The sequence below is a fragment of the Oncorhynchus clarkii genome, chromosome 14, assembly GCF_045791955.1.
Source record: "Oncorhynchus clarkii lewisi isolate Uvic-CL-2024 chromosome 14, UVic_Ocla_1.0, whole genome shotgun sequence".
NCBI lineage: Eukaryota > Metazoa > Chordata > Actinopteri > Salmoniformes > Salmonidae > Oncorhynchus > Oncorhynchus clarkii.
In genome coordinates, this window is record NC_092160.1 from 13,984,648 (window position 1) to 14,012,320 (window position 27,673).

At 41.0% G+C, this 27,673-nt stretch overlaps 1 pseudogene; it reads left to right on the forward strand.

The window, feature by feature from the left end:
- The first annotated feature begins 13,634 nt into the window (after positions 1-13,634).
- LOC139365832 (uncharacterized) overlaps positions 13,635-27,673 on the forward strand; it is a 50,259-nt pseudogene continuing 36,220 nt past the window's right edge.

The following is a 27,673-nucleotide window of genomic DNA, read 5'->3' on the forward strand; positions in this document are numbered from 1 at the left end:
CTGCGGATAGGGTGTAATGGAAAGGTCAGCTTTCAAAAGCTATAATTTCAATGGATTTTTACTGTGGATATATGCCTTGGGGCTAGCCTGAGAAATCTGTTTATGAAAATCTCAGGCTGGCTCCTATGTAGGTTAATCTCTATGAGCAATAATACCGCAAACTGACGAAGTGCAAGACTTGAAAATTAAATGAATTTATAAGCAGCGATGTAGCTCTATTTAGTGTTTCTTGTCTATCAATCTCTACATACATACTTTTAAATGTATTTCACCAACCTAATAAGATTATCCAACTTTTGTCAGCATTTCAGATGATGTTAGATGTCTAGCATCCAATAGTTACCGCAGAGTAATAATCCACTCTGTTTATTCATGGTTTCCATCCCTATTTATAGTCAAGACAGAATTACTAATTGATTATGAAAACATCTTCTGGGAGATCTGTCTGTTTGAAAATGTCCCATAGGTTTAGATTTGTTGGCCTTCTTACAAAACTCCAGAATGAATCCATTCCCTTTATCTCCAATTCTGAGAAGAGGAATGGGGCTCCACATGGCATGGCTACAGACAAGGGATCTTCATTTGACTTATATTGTCACAGCAAAATAGTCCTGGTTTAGTTACAGGGCCTTCCTAGCAATGCAGACAGAAAAAAAAAGAAATAATAGAAAAAATAACACAAGGAATAAATGCAAAGTGAGTAACCATAACTTGGCCATATACATGTGATACCAGTATCGAGTTGATGTGCAGGGGTACGAGGTAATTGAGGTAGATACACTATGTACATATACATAGGGCTAAAGTGACTAGGCCACATGAAAAATAATAAATACTAGCAGCAACATACTGTATGTGATGAGTCAAAAGAGTTAGTGAAAAAAGGGTGAATGCAGATAGTTAAATAGTTAACCAAATAGCTACTCAGTCTTATGGCTTGGTTCCAGACTTGGTACATCAGCATCGATACCGTTTTCCGTGCGGTAGCAGAGAGAACAATCTATGACTTGGGGGGCTGGAATCGGACAATTTATAGGGCTTTTCTCTGACACCGCTTTTTATACCCTCCTTAGCGCCTTGCTGTCGGATGCCAAGCCGTTGCCTTACCAAGCAGTGATGTAATTAGTCAAGATGCTGTAAAACATCTGAGGGCCCATGCTGAATATTGTCAGAGGCATTGTGGTGCCTTCGCGAAGAAGCATTGTGGTGCCTTCTTCACGACTGTGTTGGTGTGTGGATGATGTGGACACCGAGGAACTTGAAGCTCTTGATCTGCTACACTACAGCCCCGTCTTCTACAGCCTCCGTTTCCTGTACTCCACGATCAGCACCTTGGTCTTGCTGACGTTGTGGGAGAAGTTGTTGTCCTGGCATCTCCCTATAGGCTGCCTCATCATCTTCGGTGATCAGGCCAACCCGCGTCGTGTCGTCAGCAAACATAATGATGATGTTGGAGTCATGCGCGGCCACACAGTCATGGGTGAATGGGGAGTACAGGAGGGGACTAAGCACGCACCCCTGAGGGGTCCCCGTGTTGAGGGTCAATGTGGCGTTTGTGATGTTGCCTACCCCTACCACCAGGGGGCAGCCCATCAGGAAGTTCAGGATCCAGTTGCAGAGGGAGGTGTTCAGTCCTGAACTAAGTGATGTGCTTTGAGGGCTCTATTGTGTTCAACGCTGAGCTATAGTCAATGAACAGTATTTCCACATAGGTGTTCCTCTGGTCCAGATGGGAGAAGGCAGTGTTGAGTGCAATAGAGATTGTGTCATCTGTGAATTTGTTGGGGCACTATGCAAATTGGAGTGGGTTCAGGATGTCTGGGATGATGGTGTTGATGTTAGCCATCACCAGCCTTTCAAACCATTTCACATACAGATGTGAGTGCTACAGGGAAATAGTTATTTAAACAGGTTACCTTGGCATTCTTGGGGTCAGGGACTATGGTGGTCTGCTTGAAACGTATTAAAAACTGGGTCAGGGAGAGGTTGAACATATGAATGTTAATGTGTTTAAAGGTCTTATTTACATTGGCTATAGAGAACGAGATCACACAACCATCCAGAACAGCTGGTGCTCTCATGCATGGTTCAGTCTTGCTTGCCTCGAAGTGAGCATAGAAGGAATTTAGCTAATCTGGTAGGCTCGTGTCACTGGGCAGCTCGCGGCTGGGGTACTCTTTGTAATCTGCAATCATTTGCAAGCCCTGCCACATCCGACGATTGTCAGAGCTGACGAATAGAATTCAATCTTAGTTCTGTACTGATGTTTTGACTGTTTGATGGCTCGGCAGTGGTCGTAGTGGAATTGATGGCTCAACAAAATGTGGTCCGGACTCCTTGAAAGTGGCAGCTCTAGCCATTAGCTCAGTGCGGATGTTGCCTGTGATCCATGGCTTCTGGTTGGGATATGTACATATGGTCACTGTGTGGACAACGTCATTGATGCACTTCTTAAGGATCGGCGTTCCGTTAATGGGACAGTTGTAAATCATGCAGCACGTTATGTCAAGATCGCAGATTTTAGAGAAATAATAAATGTCTGTACATATATATACAGTTGAAGTCGGAAGTTTACATACACCTTAGCCAAATACATTTAAACTCAGTTTAGCGCAATTCCTGACATTTAATCCTAGAAAAATTACATGTGTAAGGTCAGATAGGATCACAATTTTATTTTAAGAATTTGAAATGTCAGAATAATAGTAGAGAATGATTTATTTAAGCTTTTATTACTTTCATCACATTCCCAGTGGGTCAGAAATCTACATACGTAATAAGTATTTGGTAGCATTGCCTTTAAATTGTTTAACTTGGGTCAAATTCTTCAGGTAGCCTTCCACAAGCTTCCCACAATTGTATTTTTTATTTTACCTTTATTTAACCAGGCAAGTCAGTTAAGAACAAATTCTTATTTTCAATGACGGCCTAGGAACAGTGGGTTAACTGCCTGTTCAGGGGCAGAATGACAGATTTGTACCTTGTCAGCTCAGGGATTCGAACTTTCGGTCCATTCCTCCTGACAGAGCTGGTGTAATTTAATCAGGTTTGTAGGCCTCCTTGCTCGCACATGAATTTTTCAGTTCTGCCCACAAATGTTCTATAGGATTGAGGTCAGAGCTTTGTGATGGCTACTCCAATACCTTGACTTTCTTGGCCTTAAGCCATTTTCCACAACTTTGGAAGTATGCTTGGGGTCATTGTCCATTTGGAAGACCCATTTGCTACCAAGCTTTAACTTCCTGGCTGATATCTTGAGATGTTGCTTCAATATATCCACATAATTTCCCTCTCTCATGATGCCATCTATTTTGTGAAGTGCACCAGTCCCTCCTGCAGCAAAGCACCCCCACAACATGATGCTGCCACCCCCGTGCTTCACGGTTGGGATGGTCATCAGACCAGAGGACATTACTCCAAAAAGTACGATCTTGTCCCCATGTGCAGTTGCAAACCGTAGTCTTGATTTTTTAATGGCGGTTTTGGAGCAGTGGCTTCTTCCTTGCTGAGCGGCCTTTCAGGTTATGTGGATATAGGACTCGTTTTACTGTGGATATAGATACTTTGTACCCGTTTCATCCAGCATCTTCACAAGGTCCTTTGCTGTTGTTTTGGGATTGATTTGCACTTTTCGCACCAAAGTACGTTCATCTCTAGGAGACAGAACGTGTCTCCTTCCTGAGCGGCATGATGGCTGCATGGTCCCATAGTGTTTATACTTGCCTACTATTGTTTTTACAGATGAACATGGTACCTTCAGGCATTAGGAAATTGCTCCAAAGGATGAACCAGACTTGTGGAGGTCTACAATGTTTTTTTCTGAGTTCTTGGCTGATTTTTTTCCCCCCATGATGTCAAGCAAAGACGCACAGAGTTTGAAGGTAGGCATTGAAATACATCCACAGATACACCTCCAATTGACTCAAATGATGTCAATTAGCCTATCAGAAGCTTCTAAAGCCATGACATAATTTTCTGGAATTTTCCAAGCTTTTTAAAGGCACAGTCAACTTAATGTATGTAAATCTCTGACCCACTGGAATTGGATACAGTGAAATAATCTGTCTGTAAACAATTGTTGGAAAAATTACTTGTGTAAAGCACAAAGTAGATGTCCTAACTGACTTTCCAAAATGATAGTTTGTTAACAAGAAATTTGTGGGGTGGTTGAAAAACGAGTTTTAATGACTCCAACCTATGTGTATGTAAACTTCCGACTTCAACTGTGTCTTATATCGGCTGAAAGCTTAAATTCTTGTTAATATAGCTGCACTGTCCAATTTACAGTAGCTATTACTTCGAAAAAAATGCCACGCTATTGTTCGAGGAGAGCTCCTAACAACAAAACACTTTTTTCACAAACGATAGGTTTGATAAATTCACCTCTGAAGGTGAAATGTGTACTTACATTCTGAAATCTTGCTCTGATTTACCATCCAAAAGGTCTCAGAGATAACATGAAGTGTCGTTTTGTTAGATAAAATCCTTTTTTCATATCCTAAAAAGGTCCATATAGCATGCACAATCGATTTTGTATTTCCACACGTTCAATTTGCAAAGAAAACAATCTGTGAAAATCTCACCCATAACCTTGTTTCAACGAGTGAAATCACGTTCGTATCTATTCCTCAGAGATCCTAGAAGGTAACAAGACTTCACTATTTCATTAGGGGTATAGTATATCCTATAGGACACCATGTTTGTTCAGAGAGCGACGCCTTCATGGCACGCCGATGAAGCGGGCAGCCATCACTTGAACGACTGTATTTTTGTCAAATAAGCACCGATCGAGGTGAAGCAAAGCTAGCTGGATAATCAATGAGCTGGGCTTTACAGGGGTATCCGGAAACCATGTATATGTCGTAAAATGTAGCTACTAACCTTGTACGACAGCATGCATTTTGGAGAAAAATTCTAAGGATATTCAGAGCTATGAAGATATGAAAACGATCTATTTTGCAAATGTTGAACTTATAATATGGCTACTAATACTTGGAAAGCTAAATCAAGTCCATGTATACAGATTTAATGATATTCTTGCAGAACAATGGAATGTGAATACGAATGTCTCCTTCACGATTTGCGCAAATGTACATGTAATGTACACTAAAAGTCTTGATGTTCACTTATGTTCACTTAAACTTTGCACATACACTGCTGCCACCTTGTGGACACTATCAGAATTACAACCAGAGTGATGGCTAGAACTATGACCTTTTACTTGCATTTCAAAGATGGTGTATTTTGTTCTACCACATCTAATGTTTTATATTCTCCTACATTCAATTCACATTTCCACAAACTTCAAAGTGTTTCCTTTCAAATGGTACCAAGAATATGCATATCCATGCTTCAGGGACTGAGCTACAGGCAGTTAGATTTGGGAATGTCATTTAGGTGAAAATTTAATTAAAGGGGGCTATCCCTAAGTTAATGAAGCCGTTGACTGATGTGGTAAACTCCTCAATGTTATCAGATGAATCCCGGAACATATTCCAGTCTGTGTTAGCAAAACAGTCCTGTAGCTTAGCATCCACTTCATTGGATCACTTCCACATTGAGGTTGTCAATGGTACTTCCTGTTTGAGCTTTTGCTTGTAAACAGAAATCAGGAGGATCTTCCAAATGGAAGGCAAGGGAGAGCTTTGTATGAGTTTCTAGAGTTTTGCACGCTGGCACAAATGAGGTAAAATGGATTTCAGTTTCCCTGCATTAAAATCAAAGACCACGAGAAGCGCCACTTCTGGATGTGCATTTCTTGTTTGCTTATGGGCTTATACGGCTCGTTGAGTGCGGTCTTAGTGCCAGCATCAGTTTGTGGTGGTAAATAGACAGTTACGAAAAAAGATGATAAAAACTTTCTCAGTTAACAGCATGGTCTGCAGCTTATCATGAGGCATTCTAACTCAGGCAAGCAAAACCTAGAATCCCGGAGTTGACGTTAGGTCTTGACGATGCAAAGAAAACCAGCTAGATGTACAGTATATTATCCATGTCCTTGTTCAGCCACAACTCTGAGAAACTTAGGATATTACAGTTCTTCAGGTCCCGTTGATAGGATAGTCTTGAACGGAGCTCATCCAGTTTGTTCTCTATTGATTGTACATTCACCAATAGAACTGAGGGTAGAGGCAGTTTATTTACTCGCTGACATAGTCTCGTCAGGGAGCCCGCTAGTTTGCCTCTCTTGCGCCGTCACTTCCTCTTTCGAGTCCTGGGGATTAGGGCCTGCTCCGGAATGAGCAGTACGTCCACAGTAGAAATCGTAGAAATCTTCATCCAAATCAAGGTTAGTGGTCACTGTTCTGATGTCCACAAGCTGTTTTTGATCATAGGAAATGATATCTGGAAATATTATGTTCCGAAAAAGTTTATATCAGCGTAAAAAAACAAATACTGCATCTATCAGTTTCTCTTACCCAGACACTGGTCCATATACGGATCAGTCTCTCTTACCCAGACACTCTGGTCCATAAACGGATCAGTCTCTCTTACCCAGACACTCTGGTCCATATACGGATCAGTCTCTCTTACCCAGACACTCTGGTCCATAAACGGATCAGTCACTCTTACCCAGACACTCTGGTCCATATATGGAGCAGTCTCTCTTACCCAGACACTGCAGCGCCATCTTCATCAAGATGACCGTTGAACGTTTAGACACATAATGTGGATTGAACGATGGTTAGGCTATTAGCTGGCCAAAAGTAGACTGCATGACAAAGGGAAATACTGTTAATATAATCGCGTGTTTTTAGTGAATTTATATAAATCTGCATTTCCTGCGGTGCAGTAAAATTCTCAACAACAGAAGTGATCAAATTAACGTCCTACATCTGTTTTTGTCAGTATTTATTTATGTTTTAGGAGGTCTGTGCTGTCATTATAAATCCACTACAGGAGGCCTAACCAAAGACAGTCCAAAGGTTACAGAGCTCCTCTTTTATTCTACACAAAGGCTCACATTACTTACGTGTAACAGTTCATGTGATTTATGACATGAAGAGCACTGAGCAATATACTGGGCAATGCAAACAATGTGTTTTTTTTACTTTCTTACAACCACAATTTGTGGTATTGCGTATAGGGATAAGGGGGAGACGAGTCAAAGCACATTTCATGATAGGGTTATTTGAGATTAAACATGGCATCACATTGTCATTTGACGCTATGTAGTATGTCAATTGATGAGCTGAAGTGTACACGTGATTTCCACTGTATTTTACACCATTCTCTTCCTGTTGTTGATTGAGTTTAAATGGAAGCTGAGTTGAATTGACCCCTCCTCAGTAACATCCATTGTCAACGAAGCCTATCTCAAATTATTGCAAAGTATTGCAGGAACATCTAAACTATTCCACTACAGGAACTCAAAAGGGGGAAATGTGAGGCACAACTTAAGGATGAAAGTTTACAGAAGAGTAATCACCAAGTGAATAACAGATGTAACTACTGAAGGTAATGATTATTATTTTTTAAATATGGTAATTAGCCTTCCCTTGGGGTTATCTGATCTAATTCTATATTAACTGTTTATTATATAACCCAAAACAGCTGTGAGGCACATTAAAGCCTTTTAATAACTATTTAATTCCTGTGTTGCTCTTTCCTCTCTTCTCTTTCTTCCCTCTCTTCCTCCTCTCCCGATGTAATCCTGCAGGAGGCCTGATTAGAAACGGATGCAATTTGGCTTTTCCAGCCGCAGAGTTGAGATCATTGAAAATGGAAGACGAAAGTCAAAAGATTTCAGTCTTGATTAGATTTGCACCGATGTGATTGATTTGATGTCTGTATTTACTACCACTTCATAGTTGTCGGTTCCAAGAGAGAGATGTTTCATGTTTCATGGGAAAATGTCAAAGCGTTTGTGCAGATCAGACTTTTTTTCTTGCTCTGTGCATAAAAGTGGTTTGCAGTGAGGAATGTGTGATGTCTTAAAAAAAAGGCTATTTCACACAAATGCTGTCGTAGCTACCTTTCTGCTAGCCAACTCTGGGGTGGAGGCAGTGAGTGGTTGGAAATGGAATTATGGTGATTTCTTCTTCTCAACAGGGGTGCCTGGCCCAAGAATGTGTCTCTCTTACCCAGACACTCTGGTCCATATATGGAGCAGTCTCTCTTACCCAGACACTCTGGTCTTTATACGGAGCAGTCTCTCTTACCCAGACACTCTGGTCTTTATACGGAGCAGTCTCTCTTACCCAGACACTCTGGTCCATATACTCTGACACTCTGGTCCATATACGTATACGACACTCTGGTCGGTATCAGTCTCATCTGGTCCATATACCCAGAAACTCTGGTCTGTATACGGATCAGTCTCATTTACCCAGATACTCTGGTCCATATACGGATCAGTCTCATTTACCCAGACACTCTGGTCCATATATGGAGCAGTCTCTCTTACCCAGACACTCTGGTCCATATACGGATCAGTCTGATTTACCCAGACACTCTGGTCTGTATACGGATCAGTCTCATTTACCCAGACACCTTGGTCCATATACGGATCAGTCTCTCTTACCCAGACACTGGTGCATATACGGTTAAGTTTCACTTTGGAAGAATACATCTATGCCAAACTCCTAACTTTCATTAAGCACTTTCCACTTAGCACCAGTGAGAGGCATATTGCCTCCTCAGACCTTTATGCATTATCAGAGTACAAAACATATTCCTCAATCTGCATGGAGAATCTCACTTATCCACCCACAAGTAATCCGGATGTTATAGCCTGAGTGTTACCCAATGCACAGAAAGGCAGGGCCTTCTTAAAGGGAGTGCCTGCCAACTAGGGAGATGTCACACTGGCACCATCAAAGGCGCCATCAGCGGCAGGTGGGTGTATTAACATTCTGTGGTTTAGTGCAGTGCATGAGGAGGAAGATGTGCGTTTTCTCCTCCACATGTGTAATCACTGCATCTGGTCTCCCAGAGTTCACTCCCTCCTCCTTCCTCTATGGTTGCGTCATTTCTTCATGGAACAAATTTGATAACATTTGGTAACACTTAAGAAGAGGAGAGGGATACACCTGTTCAGTGGATTATATCACAGAGGGTCAGTGAGCTATGAATCTTAATAAGTGTGTCAGAGTCTCTGTTATGGTGCTCAAAAGCTAACGATGATGTCTATTATGGTGCATGGGAGAGATGATGTACCTTATTATATTATTATGATGATCGAAGCCTGCCTAACCCCCCGATAAAGCCTAAACTTAACCAATCACATGCATTTCTGCCCCTGAGGCAGAGCTTCCCTCAGAACAAGAAATAACAATTCCAATCTGTATTTAATTCCAATATTTCATACCATTATGACCCAACTTCCCACCGGGCACAGATGGCAGTTCAACATCTAGTTTTGATTTACATTTGGTTGAGTTGCCAACTAATGTGAATTCATTGTGAAATCAACTAAACATTTCTCCATGCCTTTGAATCTAGGTTAAAAGTTAGGTGACAAAAATAAAAAAAGGCCATATGTTGATGATTTTTTGCAAATCCAATCAGTTTTCTATGTTGATTCAATGTCATCACATTGAATTTCGGTTGTCGAAATGACATGGAAACAACAATGATTCAACCTGTTTTTGCCAAGTGGGTTGTGTCTGTGTTGTTCCTGTATTCAGCTCCTTAGGGTTTTTTAATTCATAAGAAAAGTCTAACTGTTTTCTGTTTAGAGAGCATGCAAGAGTTTCTAATAAACGCAAGCCCTTCGCAACAGATGCTATTAATTGCCAACAGGAAGCTCATTTAGCTCCTGGAGGTAAATCCGGGGATCATTTTGGTCATAGTCGAGAGAGAAAGCCATACACATCTATGGTTTCAAGAGTGTGTGAGAACAGAGAGACATCTGTCCTGTTAAGCCGCCAGTTCCACTGCTTTCACGCTCATGAGACTACCATTGCCCCTGCCGTTGGTAGTTCATTTGGGATTTTGGAGGTGGTGGAATTGTTCACAAAATGCGGGGCCGTTTTGGCTCTATGGGTTTCTATGTGTAGCATGTTCTTGGGGAACAAATGTCACTGTTGTTTAGGCCTGCAGTAGGCTTTAGCCAGCTGAATTGTCTCTTTTTTTGTATTTTTCAGGACTTTTATTTGTATCTATTTTCTTAGGGAGGGGGGTAGACAATTATTCGTGAGCTTGGGACTATAAGGTTCCATCTGCAAATATATGATTTTGATATAATTGGCTTTAATGTTCATTGGTTTGAATGGAGGTATTTAGATAACTATATAGGTAGAGAACATTGAACAGTATGAGGCTGCTGTGGGGGTCAAAATGTGTGTTGCCTTGTTTTATCCAAGGTCATTCCATTACTGTTCTTTCACCGTTTCCTATTTAAACCCTTGTGCGTTTCTTAAAATATTTGCTTTCTTTTTCTGTGTTTACCTCAAAAGAGGTCCCATAATGCATTATGTTCGACCTGACCCTAATTCACCTCACACTCAATCAGATAATTCATTTCATAAGTTGGGGTTGTGGTATTAGTGAAACAGCCACAGCTTCAGCCAATTAAATAAACAATATTAAAGAGGAATACCATTGATTTATTCAGCTGCTATGTTAGAATCAGCATTCATCTGTCTTTTATCTTCAGTGGGCAGGGCTCCAATAAACAGAGCGAATGAAGCATATTAGTTTGTACGTCTTTGTTGTGGTAAAGGACCCATTCTGTGTAATGGACAACATTCCAATCGGCACATACAAGTAGTTTTTATTTCCTCTCATGAGTCACCAACGGCCTGTCAAATATGCCCGTTTAACATGGTCTGACTGCAGTTCTCATGTTGCTCCAGCAGATGAGCTCGTTAGACAGATTCTCACGCTCTCACACCAAACGCAAGATATTCCACTCAGTCCTTCCTCCTCATGCGCATGAACTCTACTGTTAACTTTTACTACTTAATGGAAGTGACCTGACATTAGATGTGGAACTGCATTGCATGGGAAAATTTGTACGAGGAAATCAGTTCCGCTTGGTTATACGGCTTCCCCTCATAAGGGTCCACCTGGGTGTACTCTGCAGGGCCTGAAATCAGGCATTCATTTCTCCTTGTAGGCCTTACTGGCCAATGAAATAAAAGAAGAATGAAAATCTCAGTCAAAATGACTCCGCTGCTGCCAATGTAACCTGCAACCCTTATCCTTCTGTGGCTTCTCCATCCTCTAGGTCTCAGTACAGTACAACACTGGTTTGACTGGAGCAATCCTGTCAGGATAATTTCACTAAGATTTGTAGGCAGTGGCAAAACAGGGGTGGACACTTTCACGCAACCAGGATATTTAGGGAGCATCTTTCCAGGAAAAGGTTGTGACCAATTTCAGGCCTTCAACGTGTAGCGTCCTGTGTGGCCAATATTGATGGCAGGGAATGTACCACAACAGATGTTCACACAGTGTCCCACAGGACTATCGTTTTCGTTAAAAGGCAGCAGACTTGCAGTACTGTGGACAGGCATTATTGATTTCAAACGAGTATTTGCTATTCATAAAAATGTCAGTAACATACTTGTTTTTTTTGCAACTGTTAATTCCATTGTGGAATTATGGTTAAATAATTCAAGAATGATAGGCCTATTGTGTTTATGATAGCTGTATTTAATGGCATTTACTATCGTCCAGTACATTCAAACGTATTTCAGTGTTCAAACCTCAAACCGTTATGTTGTATAACCTTCAGGAAAATCATCCTCACCTGAAAGTTTTAAGAGAGAGTTGTTCTGGGTCAGTTTCTGGGTCAGTCTCTGGGTCAGTCTATTCAGATGCTTTAAAAAAGTAAACCTTCCATTCTTTATGAATAGAAACATTTGGTTTTCTCCAGGTGGAGAAAATGCAGTGGCGAAACTGCAGAACCTCAGTCGAAGAGCGATTTCAAGGTTCAGTTCTGGTGTGATTTATATCTGTTACATACAGATGTAGGATATTAATTTGATCACTCCTGCAAAGCAAGAAATGCAAACTTGTGGTGTGTTTGATTTTATTTCAAGTTTACAATTTCCACTTAGACATTTCTGACTTGATTTGCCCTAACGAAAAATTGATCAACTCCTATAAAGATTCCATTAATTACACTTAGTATACAAAACATTTAGAACACCTGCTCTTTCCATGACATAGACCGACCAGGTGAATCCAGGTGAAAGCTATGATGCCTTACTGATGTCACTTGTTATCCTTTTCACACATATGCTGTGGCGTACGCTCAAACCGGTTTGATTAGAACACTTTTTTAGAAGGTCCAGTTTCGATTGACGCAGCAGTCAGCATTTGAGCTAGCCACACTGTTTTTTCAAAGAAACCTTTTGCACAAACACATTTTTGGATGCAATGTTCAGACATTCACAGAAGTAGCAGCAGCATACACAATCATCCAAACTGGAAAATGTAAGCTACATTAGTCCAAGCACTAACTGAGGAAATATTGACGTATCACAATCGGTCATATTTAGATAACTCTCGGCTGACAGAAACAACAACATGAATTAGCTAATAACAATTACTATTTATAATTAATCACATCACGGGTGAGCTCAACACTGATCTAAATAATTGATGAAACACTTTATAGAAATCGAAAGTAATCCGATGATGGGTAGTTTGTGCGTGTCACCATGTTTGTTTTTCGTGTCAACCAAAGATAAGAAGAGACAAGATGAGTTTGGTCTGTTTGCAGTATGCATGTTGAAGGCGGGTGTGTCATCTACGATCATTCACTTCCCTTCATTCACTTCTTGAAGTTTACCCGAAAGAAGAGTGAACCATTATTCATCTCATTATATCTTCTTTGGTCTGACAGACGTTTGCGTGACACCCACAATGCATTGTATAATGTCAATAAACGTGCGCCACACATAGTTGGCAAAAAGCTTAGCATTAGCTTATTATAATCAGTACAAACCTTCAAAAAAGCATTTTACACACATCATAGGTGTCCATTTCAATCTATGCAATAATCGGAATGCATTATTTTTCACCAGTACTTGAAAACATGGGAATAAAACTGTAAATACATTATGCTCCATACATAGATAGATAGATAGATAGATAGATAGATAGATAGATAGATAGATAGATACATACATACATACATACATACATACATACATACATACATACATACATACAGTGGGGAGAACAATACACTGCCGATTTGGCAGGTTTTCCTACTTACAAAGCATGTAGTGGTCTGTAATTTTTTTTATCATAGGTACACTTCAACTGTGAGAGACGGAATCTAAAACAAAAATCCAGAAAATCACATTGTATGATTTTTAAGTAATTAATTTGCATTTTATTGCATGACATCAGTATTTGATCACCTAACAACCAGTAAGAATTCCGGCTCTCACAGACCTATTAGTTTTTCTTTAAGAAGCCCTCTGGTTCTCCACTCATTACCTGTATTAACTGCACCTGTTTGAACTCGTTACCTGTATAAAAGACACCTGTCCACACACTCAATCAAACAGACTCCAACCTCTCCACAATGGCCAAGACCAGAGAGCTGTGTAAGGACATCAGGGATAAAATTGTAGACCTGCACAAGGCTAGGATGGGCTACAGGACAATAGGCACTTGGTGAGAAGGCAACAACTGTTGGCGCAATTATTAGAAAATGGAAGAAGTTCAAGATGACGGGCACCTCGGTCTGGTGCTCCATGCAAGATCTCACCTCGTGGGGCATCAATGATCATGAGGAAGGTGAGGGATCAGCCCAGAACTACACGGCAGGACCTGGTCAATGACCTGAAGAGAGCTGGGACCACAGTCTCAAAGAAAACCATTAGTAACACACTACGCCGTCATGTATTAAAATCCTGCAGAGCACGCAAGGTCCCCCTGCTCAAGCTAGCGCATGTCCAGGCCCGTCTGAAGTTTCCCAATGAACATCTGGATGATCCAGAGGAAGAATGGGAGAAGGTCATGTGGTCTGATGAGACAAAAATATAGCTTTTTGGTCTAAACTCCACTCGCAGTGTTTGGAGGAAGAAGAAGGATGAGTACAACCCCAAGAACACCATCCCAACCATGAAGCATGGAGGTGGAAACACAATTCTTTGGGGATGCTTTTCTGCAAAGGGGACAGGACGACTGCACTGTATTGAGGGGAGGATGGATGGGGCCATGTATCGCGAGATTTTGGCCAACAACCTCTTTCCCTTAGTAAGAGCATTGAAGATGGGTCGTGGCTGGGTCTTCCAGCATGACATCGACCCGAAACACACAGCCAGGGCAACTAAGGAGTGGCTCCGTAAGAAGCATCTCAAGGTCCTGGAGTGGCCTAGCCAGTCTCCAGACCTGAACCCAATAGAAATCTTTGGAGGGAGCTGAAAGTCCGTATTGCCCAGCGACAGCCCGAAACCTGAAGGATCTGGAGAAGGTCTGTATGGAGGAGTGGGCCAAAATCCCTGCTGCAGTGTGTGCAAACCTGGTCAAGAACTACAGGAAACGTAAGATCTCTGTAATTGCAAACAAAGGTTTCTGTACCAAATATTAAGTTCTGCTTTTCTGATGTATCAAATACTTATGTCATGCAATAAAATGCAAATTAATTACTTAAAAATCATACAATGTGATTTTCTGGATTTTTGTTTTAGATTCCGTCTCTCACAGTTGAAGTGTACCTATGATAAAATAAATTACAGACCTCTACATGCTTTGTAAGTAGGAAAACCTGCAAAATCTGCAGTGTATCAAATACTTGTTCTCCCCACTGTACATACTGTATGCTCCTACAGTAGAAACGACAGCATGATTTCCAGAAAATAAGGCACTTACTTTGATAGGAACTCACACATATCCAAAGTAATTATTTGTAAGGAAAACAACAAGGAAGGCTATGCGAGCGCCAGCCAGAAATTGTGCCAATTCGTGCAAAACTGAAGTGTGTGGGCTCTCCTCATAGAGAGAAGTTTGTCGACTAAGTAAAGCCTCAAACATACATTGTCCACAACGCTGAAATGGGCTACTTCTATGCGAATGAATGAGGAGACGGAACGCACCTGAATTCAAACTGTTGTTAGAAAATACAACTTGTTATCAAATATTTTGAAATTGACAAGTTGAAACAGCCTATAGATAATTTAACAGGCAGCGTGTGTTAACTGTGCTGTTACGTAACAATCATATTTTGGAACAGTGAGTGTATTCTGACACTACGTGCATAAAACAACTCACGCTGGTGCGACCGTTAGAGATATTCAGAACTCACTTATGAAAATGTTAAATCCACTTCAATCAGAGTAGATGAAGGGGAGGAGACAGGTTAAGGGAGGATTTTTAAGCCTTGAGACAATTGAGCCTTGAGACAATTGAAACATGGATTGTATACTGTATGTGTGCCATTCAGAGGGTGAAGGGACAACACAAAATATTGAAGTGCCTTTGAATGGGGTAGGGTAGTAGGTGCAAGGCGCACCGGTTTGTGTCAAGAACTGCAGCGCTGCTGGGTTTTTCACGCTTAACAGTTACCCGTGTGTGTCAAGAATGGTCCACCACCCAAAGAACATCCAGCCAATTTGACACAACTGTGGGAAGTATTGGAGTCAACATTGGTTTTCGACACTTTTTAAAGTCCATGTCCAGACAAATTGAGGCTGTCTGAGGACAAAAAGGGGACAAAATGGCCTAAGGTAAGATCCTACATCTGTGCAAGATGACAAAGGAAACAACCTGTACAATGTTAGTATGTTACTTGTCATAATAATGGTGTGAACTTGAATTAGAGGTATTTTGACACAACCTCTAGTAAAATGTATTGACTGTCAAAATATATTTTACCCAGTCAAACCCCAGAAACAAAATATGTTGCTTTTGAAAAAAATACCACAATAGTCCAATGTAATGAATATCTAGCTACTCAAATACTGTCTTGTTTTGATGTAGAAAACCCCTAAGTAAATTCAAAGCTCCCAGTACAAAAAATATAAAGGAACCTTTCAAAATGACTGTTTTGTGGCCCCTGATGTCAATGGGTTGTGGATTACAGCTTGTTTGCTAAATTCTCTGCCATCCGCAAGTATTGGTCCTCTAGCTTTAATTTCACAGCACTCAATTTCCATAGTACTTCAAATCAAATCAAATTAGGGGCTCGTAAGTAAGCAATCAAACTGCTTCCTTACGAGCCCCTAACTAACAACGCAGTTAAAAAATATATATATGAGTAAGAATAAGAAATAAAAGTAACAAGTCATTAAAGAGCAGCTGTAAAATAACAATAGCGAGACAGGGGGGTGCCGGTACAGAGTCATTGTGCGGGGGCACCGGTTAGTTGAGGTACATGTACATGTAGGTAGAGTTATTAAAGTGACTATGCATAGATAATAACAACAGAGAATAGCAGCGGTGTAAAAGAGGAGGGGGGGGGGGGGGGGTGCAAATAGTCTGGGTAGCCATTTGATTAGATGTTCAGGAGTCTTATGTGTATGTTTATCAGTGAACTTGGGATACATCCTTTCATTAAAGTTGGTTCTCAGCCTTTCTCCAAACTTTTAATAGACTCCTAACTGGCATGACTGACACCAAGATAGATAATCTAGATTCTATTTTCCCATGTGATCCTCCTACAACAAGGTGGCTGTTTAAGTGATAATGCCAGAGAAGTTGGTATTTGGAGGATATTTTGGTACAGGCCCGAGACATATTCAAGAGCTGGCAAACTGTGCCAATATATCCTCCAAACACCGGCTTCGTGGGCATTATCACTTTCATACAACGGGTTACCAAACATATATTCAACTATTGATTTACATATTTTTATTAAGAATGTTATTTTGATTAATTTATTCAAACAAAGTAGCTGCATTTGCTTAAGCTGTTTTCTAGTGATTTTTATTTGGATAAATCCATAACAATGAGCTAATGAGGCGCGATTTCACCTGGCATAGAAAATGTGGTCTCTCGTCAGGACACTTTTTTTCAGAGGAGCTAGCCAACAACACAGCTAACACAATCACTTCTAACTGAAGCTGGAAAGATTGCAAACTAGTTGCACTATGGTTCATTCTACCTGTTTTCTATTGATATTTCTTTGTATAGAGGCTCTGACGCTCATCGGATGTAGCAGGGCTTGAAAACTATTACTGACTACAAAGGGAAACCCAGCCGTGAGCTGCCCAGTGACACAAGCCTACCAGACGAGCTAAACGCCTTTTATGCTCGCTTCGAGGCAAGCAACACTGAAGCATCCGGACATCTGTGTGACCGAGTCCGTAATACCTACATGTTTCAAGCAGAACACCATAGCCCCTATGCCCAAGGAAGCGAAGATAACCTGCCTAAATGATTACCACCTAATAGCACTCACGTCAGTAGTCATGAAGTGCTTTGAAAGGCTGGTCATGGCTCACATCAACAGCATCATCCCGGATACCCTAGACCACTCCAATTTGCATACCGCCCAAACAGATCCACAGATGACGCAATCTCAATCGCACTCCAAACTGCCCTTTCCCACATGGACAAAAGGAACACTTATGTGAGAATGCTGTTCATTGACTATAGCTCAGCGTTCAACACCATAGTGCCCACAAAGCTCATCACTAAGCTAACGACCCTGGGACTGCTACTCACTGTTCATTATCTATGCATAGTCACTTCACCTCTACCTACATGTGCAAATTACCTCGACTAACCTGTACTCCCGTACATTTACTCGGTACTGGTACTCCCTGTATATAGCCTTGTTATTGTTATTTTGTGTTACTTTTGAAATCTTTTCTACTTTTTTACCAATGAGCTGAGATAAGGACAGGGCTTTACCTAGCAAAGACTTATAGATGACCTGGAGATAGTGGGTTTGGTGATGAACATGAAGCGAGGGCCAGCCAACGAGAGCATACAGGTCACAGTGGTGGGTAGTATGTGGGGCTTTGGTGACAAAACAGATGGCACTGATAGACAACATCCAATTTGATGAGTAGAGTGTTGGAGACTATTTTGTAAATTACATCGCCAAAGTCAAGAATCGGTAGGATAGTCAGTTTTACAAGGTTATGCGTAGCATAATAAGTGAAGGAGGCATTGTTGTGAAATAGGAAGCCGATTCTAGATTTCATTTTGGATTGGAGATGCTTAATGTGAGTCGGGAAGGAGAGTTTACAGCTTAACCAGACACCGAAGTATTTGTAGTTGTCCACATATTCTAAGTCAGAACCGTCCAGAGTAGTGATGCTAGTCGGGCGTGCGGGTGCAGGCAGCGATCGGTTGAATAGCATGCATTTAGTTTTACTTGCATTTAAGAGCAGTTGGAGGCCACGGAAGGAGTGTTGTATGGAATTGAAGCTCGTCTGGAGGTTTGTTAACACAGTGTCCAAAGAAGGGCCAGATGTATACAAAATGGTGTCATCTGTGTAGAAGTGGATCAGAGAATTACCAGCAGCAAGAGCGACATCATTGATATATACAGAGAAAAGAGTCTTGAGAATTGAACCCTGTGGCACCCCCATAGATACTGCCAGAGGTCCGGACAACAGGCTGAACACTGAACTCTATCTGAGAAGTAGTTGGTGAACCAGGCGAGGCAGTCATTTGAGAAACCAAGGCTGCCGATTATTCTGCCAATAAGAATCTGGCGATTGACAGAGTCGAAAGCCTTGGCCAGGTCAATGAAGATGGCTGCACAGTACTGTATTTTATGGATGATGGTTATGATATCGTTTAGGACCTTGAGTGTGGCTAAGGTGGACCCATGACCAGCTCGGAAACCAGATTGTATCGCGGAAAAGGTACGGTGGGATTCGAAATGTTCGGTGCTCTGTTTGTTAACTTGGCTTTCAAAGACTTTAGAAAGGCAGGGCAGGATAGATATAGGTCTGTAACAATTTGTGTCTAGAGTGTCTCCCCCTTTGAAGAGGGGGATGATTGCGGCAGCTTTCCAATCTTTAGGGATCTCAAACGATATGAAAGAGAGGTTGAACAGGCTAGTGATAGGGGTTGCAACAATTGTGGTGGATGATTTTAGAAAGAGAGGGTCCAGATTGTCTAGCCCAGCTCATTTGTAGGGGTCCAGATTTTGCAGCTCTTTCAGAACATCAGCTATCTGGATTTGGGTGAAGGAGAAGTGTGGGGGGGGGGGGGGGGGAAGTTGGGCAAGTTGCTGTGGGTGTTGCAGAGCTGTTGGTAGCCAGGTGGAAAGCATGGCCAGCCGTAGAAAAATGCTTATTGAAATTCTTGATTATCGTGGATTTATCGGTGGTGACAGTGTTTCCTAGCCTCAGTGCAGTGGGCAGCTGGGAGGAGGTCCTCTTATTCTCCATGGACTTTAAAGTGTCCCAAAACTTTTGGGAGTTTGTGCTACAGGATGCAAATGTCTCTTTTAAAAAGCTAGCCTTTGCTTTCCTAACTGATTGTGTATATTGGTTCCTAACGTCCCTGAAAAGTTGCATATCACGAGGGCTATTCGATGCTAATGCAGTACACCACAGGATGTTTTTGTTTTGGTCAAGGGCAGTCAAGTCTGGAGTGAACCAAGGGCTATATCCGTTCTTAGTTCTAAAAAAAATGGAATGAGGCATGCTTATTTAAAATGTTAAGGATTGCACTTTTAAAGAATAACCAGGCATCCCCTACTGACTGGATGAGGTCAATATCCTTCCAGGATACCCAGGCCAGGTCGATTAGAAAGGCCAGCTCGCTGAAGTGTTTTAGGGAGTGTTTGACAGTGATGAGGGGTGGTCGTTTGATCATGGACACATTACGGACGCAGACAATGAGGCAGTGATTGCTGAGATCCTGTTTGTGTGGTTGTTGGTTTAGCTTTCTGTAACTTTGTAGCAAGTACGGTCTGCATGTGTAGGCACTTATTGCGTCATTATTGCAAGGTCCCGATATCTTTTCCAACTGTCCCGTTATATGGTTTTAATGTCCATTCTAGAGTGCCCTTCTAGCCAGTCAGGAACGATTCTTTACAGTCTACTAGAGAATAACTATTGCTAAGATTGAGTCATGACTGTATGGAAAAGGAATTATGCCATCTTACATAATCAATCAGAAATGCAGTTTCAACAGCAATGATTCATACAGTCTTCTGATGAAGAGCAGTGCAGACCAATAGAGGATCACATTGAATCAAAAAGCGTTGAGAGTAACTTTTAAGTTTAATAGGCTGACTCACTGTACCCACTAACTCATTACTAACCTTGAATGAGTGAAGCAGTTAGCAATGACATATGGATGTCGACTTTTTTGTCGTACATCACATAGGTTAATACTCATCAGTTATTTTATTTCATTTTACAGACCAATAGCACATCAAATCAAATAGTATATATTACATGCCCCAAGTACAACATACTGTGACATGCTTACTTACGAGCCCTAACCAACAATGCAGTTTAAAAGTAACTAGTATTGTCACCCAAGCAGGGTTCTAGACTAACTTTTTCTACTGGTGGCACATTTTTCAGTTGATGACACCAGAACATGATTTGGTCGCACCAATTTGTATTTCCAGTTAATGACCTGAACTGTTTCCAGGGGTTGAAACCAAAATTATTTTCCAATCTGTTCCGTTCCGCTGTTCTGACCAGCCAAATAAAGTTCTGAACCGGTTCAAACCAGAAAAAGTACAGTTTTATATCATTCCCTTATGTTCCTTTTTTTTAAACTTGTGAAATCAACTTAAACTCAGCAAAAAAAGAAACGTCCTCTCACTGTCAACTGCGTTTATTTTCAGCAAACTTAACATGTGTAAATATTTGTATGAACAAAACAAGATTCATCAACTGAGACATAAACTGAACAAGTTCCACAGACATGTGACTAACATAAATTGAATAATTTGTCCCTGAACAAAGTGGGGGTCAAAATCGAAAGTAACAGTCAGTATCTAGTGTGGGCACCTGCTGCATTAAGTACTGCAGTGCATCTTCTCCTCATGGACTGCACCAGATTTGCCAGTTCTTGCTGTGAGATGTTACCCCACTCATCCACCAAGGCACCTGAAAGTTCCCAGGCATTTCTGGGGGGAATGGCCCTAGCCCTCACCCTCCGATCCAACAGGTCCCAGACGTGATCAATGGGATTGAGATCCGGGCTCTTTGCTAGCCATGGCGGAACACTGACATTCCTGTCTTGCAGGAAATCACGCACAGAACGAGCAGTATGGCTGGTGGCATTGCCATGCTGGAGGGTCATATCAGGATGAGCCTGCAGGAAGGGTACCACAAGGGTACCACATGAGACGTTTTGCCTGTCCTGTCTGGTCCAGTGGGTTTGTGCCCATAGGCGACGTTGTTGCCAATGATGTCTGGTGAGGACCTGCCTTTACAACAGGCCCACAAGTCCTCAATCCAGCCTCTCTCAGCCTATTGTGGACAGTCTGAGCACTGATGGAGGGATTCTGCATTCCTGGTGTAACTCAGGCCGTTGTTGTTGCCATCCTGTACCTGTCCTGCAGGTGTGATGTTCGGATGTACCGATCCTGTGCAGGTGCACGTGGTCTGCCACTGCGAGGATGATCAGCTATCCATCCCGTCTCCCTGTAGCGTTGTCTTAGGCGTCTCAGAGTATGGACATTGTAATTGCCCTGGCCACATCTGCAGTCCTCATGCCTCCTTTCAGCATGCCTAAGGCACGTTCACTCAGATGAGCAGGGACCCTGGGCATCTTTCTTTTGGTGTTTTTCACAGTCAGTAGAAAGGCCTCTTTAGTGTCCTAAGTTTTCATAACTGTGACCTTAACTGCCTACCGTCTGTAAGCTGTTAGTGTCTTAACAACTGTTCCACAGGTGCATGTTCATTAATTGTTTATAGTTCATTGAACAAGCATGGGAAACAGTGTTTGAACCCTTTACAATGAAGATCTGTGAAGTTATTTGGATTTTTTTGAATTATCTTTGAAAGACATTTTTTTTTCACGTTTCTTTTTTTGGTGAGTTTAGTTTTTACATTTAGCTCATTAAATATATCCACCAATCGGTGCAGAAAAATAAGCTTTCTAGTGAGCTGGCAAGTTAGTTGTTTACATGCTTGATGGACAAACAAGTGTAGGGCTCTAGATGCGACTGACATTTTGCAGGGTGGGAGAGAGGGAACATGGAGAAGGCTTGGCTTGAAGCGCTGGGCATCATGATATGATGTTCATTGTAATGTGTTTAGGATATTAGTAGTAGACCTATCATTACTTCACTGAATTACATAATTACATACTAGCTAGATACCAACAGAGGAGCAGCTAATAATGGAGGAACTTGAACGTCCGGGAGTTGGCTCAATGCAGAGGCTAGCTCAACGCCCTGGCCCACAGCTAGCTATGAAGCTTGTGTGTACAGTGGCACCAGAATTCAAAACAAAATAAATCCAATAAGAAATGTGATAACTAGCTAATATCCTTAAGGGCTAGGCCCCTTTTTTCTCAATTTCCACCTGAATGACATGCCCAAAGTAAACTGCCTGTTGGCCCTGAAGCCAGGATATGCATATAATTGGTACCATTGGAAAGAAAACACTTCGAAGTTTGTAGAAATGTTAAAATAATGTAGCAGAATATAACACAATAGATATGGAAGGAGAAAATCCAAAGAAAAATCAACCTGAATTTTTGTTTTTGAGAGAGACTGTCCTCTTACAATGGCAAGTATAAGGTCATACTGACAATTAGCTCCCTGGATTCTCAATTCCTATGGCTTCCACAGGGTGTCCGCAGTCTATGTTCAAGGTTTCAGGCTTGTAACTTCAAAAACTAATAAGAAATATCCGTTTTAGTCGGTTTCCTATTGAACATACTTCTTTCCGTAAGAAATATTATAGTTGGATTACATTTTAGGGTATCTGAGGAGTAGATAGAAACTTATTTTGACTTGTTGAAACAAAGTTTAGGGGTAGATTTTTGGATTCCTTTCTCTGCATGTTGAACAAGTGGATTGCTCAAATCCATGACGCCAACTAAACAGACTTTTTGGGATACAAAGAAGGATTTTATCTAACAAAACTGCACTACATGCTAGAGCTGGGACCCTTTGGATGACAAATCAGAGGAAGATTTTCAAAAAGTAAGTGAATATTTAAATGTTATTTGTGAATTTATGAAACCTGTGCGGTGGAAAAATATTTTGATGTGGGGCGCCGTCCTCAAACAATCACATGGCATGTTTTTGCTGTAATAGCTATCGTAAATCGGATAGTGCAGTTAGATTAACAAGCATTTAAACTTTCAACCGATATAAAACCTATATGTACATAAATGTTTAATTTCCATCATTTTTATGATTATTTATTTGAAATGGCACCCTCCAGTTTCACCGGAACCTGTCCCACTAGCAGGACCCATCGCCCTAAAAGGTTTTAAACTTTATAAGGGTTTTGTTCCGGAACACTATAGATCACTTTCTTTCCCAGTTCTGTTTCCGTTCCTTGGAAAATGTAGTTATTTTCCGGTTTTTGGCTTCTGTTCGCTGAACCGGTTCCAACCCCTGCCTGTGTCCCATAATGTACCTGCATTCCATACAGAACCAGGCCAATTATGACTAGCCATTTTAGAAATTAGCATGCCCTTGCAGGGTTTGACATTCAGGTGAATTTGCCTGTGGAACACTGAATACTGGCCCAGGAAAGCTGATGATGCGCACATAATTTAAATGTTATCTTTAATTTGCGGGCTGAGCAAGTAGCCTATAATGACCTATCCTACCCTCCATACATAAATCATTTTAACTTGACAATATCATATTTACATTGATTGTTTGAATCTCAAAAAGGGTGTTATTTTCAGAGATTTTGAATGATATAAATCATTATTACATCATTCTGCCAAGTAGGCCAACTTTGCAGTCAATTGTGATGTTTTTTTGGGAAAACCTTTCAAAAATGTTATTCAAACAGTCATGATGACTGAATTGTGCATCACAAAGATTCAACCAAGACTTCTTACCAAACTTTTGGTATACCTAGCCTGCATACCCATTGTTGCATAACCATTGCTGTTTGAATAAATCTTGAAAATAACAAAACTGTGCAAATTGTGAACCAAAAACGAACGTGACCGGCCTTTTTTCACTAGCACCCTAGCGTCCAATAATAATGTGTGTTGCACTGCCAAGTCAAAGAGTCGCAAATGCAAGTGTTTTAGTAGCAGTTTTGTGCCCTGACCCAAGCTAACCGTGGTTTCCTCATTGAGAGTTTCATCTATCCATCTCTAGTCACATTCAGCTGATCCATCTCCTGACTTTCCAAGTGTAGGAATAGAGAACAATCCTAATTGAAATTACTTAGCTGCTGCTGTATTATCAAACACATTGCTCAAATAAAAAAATGCTCATAGGCTACCACAGCCACAAAGTATTACAGTTCGACCCCCTGCATGTGGAAATGACAAATATTCTGAATGTGGTAACTACTGTCCAAATTATTACCAGCTATTGGTGTTCCCAAAGCACACTATGAGTCAGAGCAAAGCAGACCGACTTCCTGGAAATGTATCTAGGGCTGTGTGAGTCTCCAATGGCACCCTATTCCCTATAGTGCACTACTATCGACTAGATTCCTATGGGCCCTGGTCAAAAGTAGTGGACTCCATAGGGATCTAATGATGCAATAATTTCAAAAATTGCTTGAGATTCTAGTTGTGGTACATTGTTACATCATTTTCTGGGATTCCTGTGGAATTTGATGTTGCATGCACATGGGCATGTGGGTACAATAACAGGAAGGAGAAACATAACATTTTTTTGACCAAACATTACACTTCTCAGGAATCAAATCTGGAAGGTTGTATAGATGGTTTCTGATTCACATCCCTCCTTCTTCATTTAAAAAAGATTTCAGTGTATCTTTTGCTGCGCTCCTGCGATTGAAAGCAGCTGTCCAACAATCCAGATCATATGTGAGATATTTTGTGTAAATATTGCATCGCAGGATCCCTGCTTTACACAGGAAATATGTCAGTAAACAGTTTCTGCCTACTGATGCATCATTTATTGCTTGGTTAAATGTTGTAGCATAGAAGATCACCTCACTATTCTATACTTTGAGGGACTGAATGATTTTAGTCAAAGCCCTATCAAATAAAATTTTCTGTCCAAGGGCAATTATCTCATTAACTCACTCACTCCATTAACCACCAGTGAAATCTTTTTTTTTTTTTTACTTTTTCATTTACAAAAAATCTCTCAGAAGTTAAAATTGATAAGTCGCCTGAGAAGTTGTCTTTTATCATCGTGTCTGGTGTAGGGTCTCATGGTCTCATGCATTATGCACTCAGTGGCTTGGATAAATATTGGATTCCAGCTGCAGCTTCTGCCATTGATCCACTATGTATACTTCCAGCCAAAAGTGAAGCGTGAGGATCATCATGGTCTCTCACACAGTATATAGTATGAGACCATTTTGCCGTATGCTCCAATCCAATTCTCATTTGTCCAGGAGCTTTTCAGAGCAGAACGTTGAAGAAGTTTCTATCACGGTGGACAAATGACAATTGGATTGGAGCATATGGCGAAACTTCCAACTTTTACAATGGGCCTCCTTCTCAAGCCAACATTCCAGAAGTATTGCACCTCATCAGTAACACAGCGCTTCGTCAAGACTCACAAGCCACACTTCCATGTGAGGGCACTTCAATTGCACCCTCCAGAGTAATGGGTGAAAGTTCAGTTCAGCATCGTTATTAGTAACAAGCACACAATGGGTTCAGAATGGATAGGGTCAAGAAAGCACTCGCTACTTTTACTGCTACCCATTTTAACAGTATCCAGTGTGCCTTGCTTCCAAATGTGATATTTCTACTTCCATGAAACACTGCAACTTATGCCCATGAATAGCTTTTGGCATCCGGCAAAGGTTTTAAAGAGCCAAAACATGCAAAAACACAAAAACACGTCCAGGATTCAAGCCTTTGAACAATACACCACTTGGCTGGCAACCATAGGATTACATATTGTTCCAGAGACGCAAGTTCATGTTTATATAAAATGAACGGTTCCCTTAAATTATTTAGTATTTTAACAGCTTGCCGTTTAATGTTTTTTTTTGGACAGGCCAAACCTTCTTTGATTGATCTACACTTGGATAATGTCATTCTTTTAAAGGGATTTCTGGAGTTGTAAAACATGTCTAATATTACAATAAATATGTTGGCACAACACTCCTGACTACCACCTGAATTTTGCAAAAATTTCTCAGCCTTTCCAGTACGATTTAGGGTTGTTTACAACTTGTGAGTACCTGTGCTGTGTGTTTTAGCTTTCGTGCCATTGCGCAGATGATTTCGGGTCTCGTCCCGTGTGTTAATCATTGTGCTCTTATGTTATTTATTCGAGGTACTCCTCACTCTTTTGTTTGGGTTTCTACGCTGTGTTTTGTATAGTGTTTGTTTGGTCTTCGTACCCGTGCCTTTACACGGCACGCCGTAATTTGAGTGAAATAAAAACCCATATTACGCATTCCTGCGTCTGTCTCCCGAATCATTCAAACCAACATGACAAGAGGGTTCATGGTGAAAATCTCACGATAGTTTCTTTAAATTTACTGGAGGTTGCATGAGACATTAGTAGACATACAGTGCCCTCCTTAATTATTGGGAACGGTGAAGCATTTTAGATAAATATATTCAATGACTATGAGGTTAAAGTGCAGACCCCCCATTTTTGGGGACCAAAGATATTGGGACAAATTCACTTATGTGTATTAAAGTAGTCAAAAGTGTAGTATTTGGTCCCATATTCCTAGCAGATAATGATTACATCAAGCTTGTGAATTAGAGTGACTCCAAAATGATACAATACATTATTTACCATTCATTTCAATTGGCCACTAAATAATCTGAAACACAACCAAAACAAACAGCAAATGCAGGCAACAAATATGTAGAGTCACAAGCTTGATTTAATCAGTGCGTGCTAGGAATTTGGGACCAAATACTAATCTTTTGACAACTTTAATACACGTATAAGTGAATTTGTCCTTATACTTTTGGTCCCCTAAAATGAGCGGGACTATGTCCAAAAAGTGCTGCAATTTCTAAACGGTCTATATGGATGGAATTGAAAGCTGACAGTCTGCACTTTAACCTCATAGTCAACGTATCATTTCAAATCCACAGTGCTGAAGTACAGAGCCAAAACCCAATAAATATTTACGATGTTATTAAAAGGCTCTACTGACAAATGTTCCCGCTCTCCTTAAATACCTGTGGACAGGGGCACTGCAGCGCATCAGAGGGATTACCTTCTATTGGAGTAAAGGCACTGCGTGGCTGCTGACAACCTGAGGGTTTGCTATGATGCAAGCGAGATCTACTCAGGGTTTTCTAAAGCTAGCTGGCTCCAGTTAGATTCACATTGCAGCTCAGGCTTCATCCATATTACGACGGTATTGCTTGTCCGCCTGCCGCTAACTCTAGCTTTTAGAAAGGTTATGTCTTTATTTTATTACTTATCGTTAACTCCGTCTTTGGTGTTTTACTATGTGTGACCTTTCAAATGCATCTTGTCATTACTAAATGTGTAATTGATAAGTATTTTTAACATTAAAATGTTTAACAAAAATTATATTTAATCAGCCATCTTCTTCAACTGAAGGGATGATGACACAATCTTTGAGAGAGGGCGGGAGTATGATTTCATTGGGCCTCAACTCGCTGCTCAGACACTTCATTCAGGATACATGGAGTTAACTATGAGTTAGTTTGTCTCAGAGCTGGTTAGTTCTGAAGGATTCTTTGTCATATGCATTTA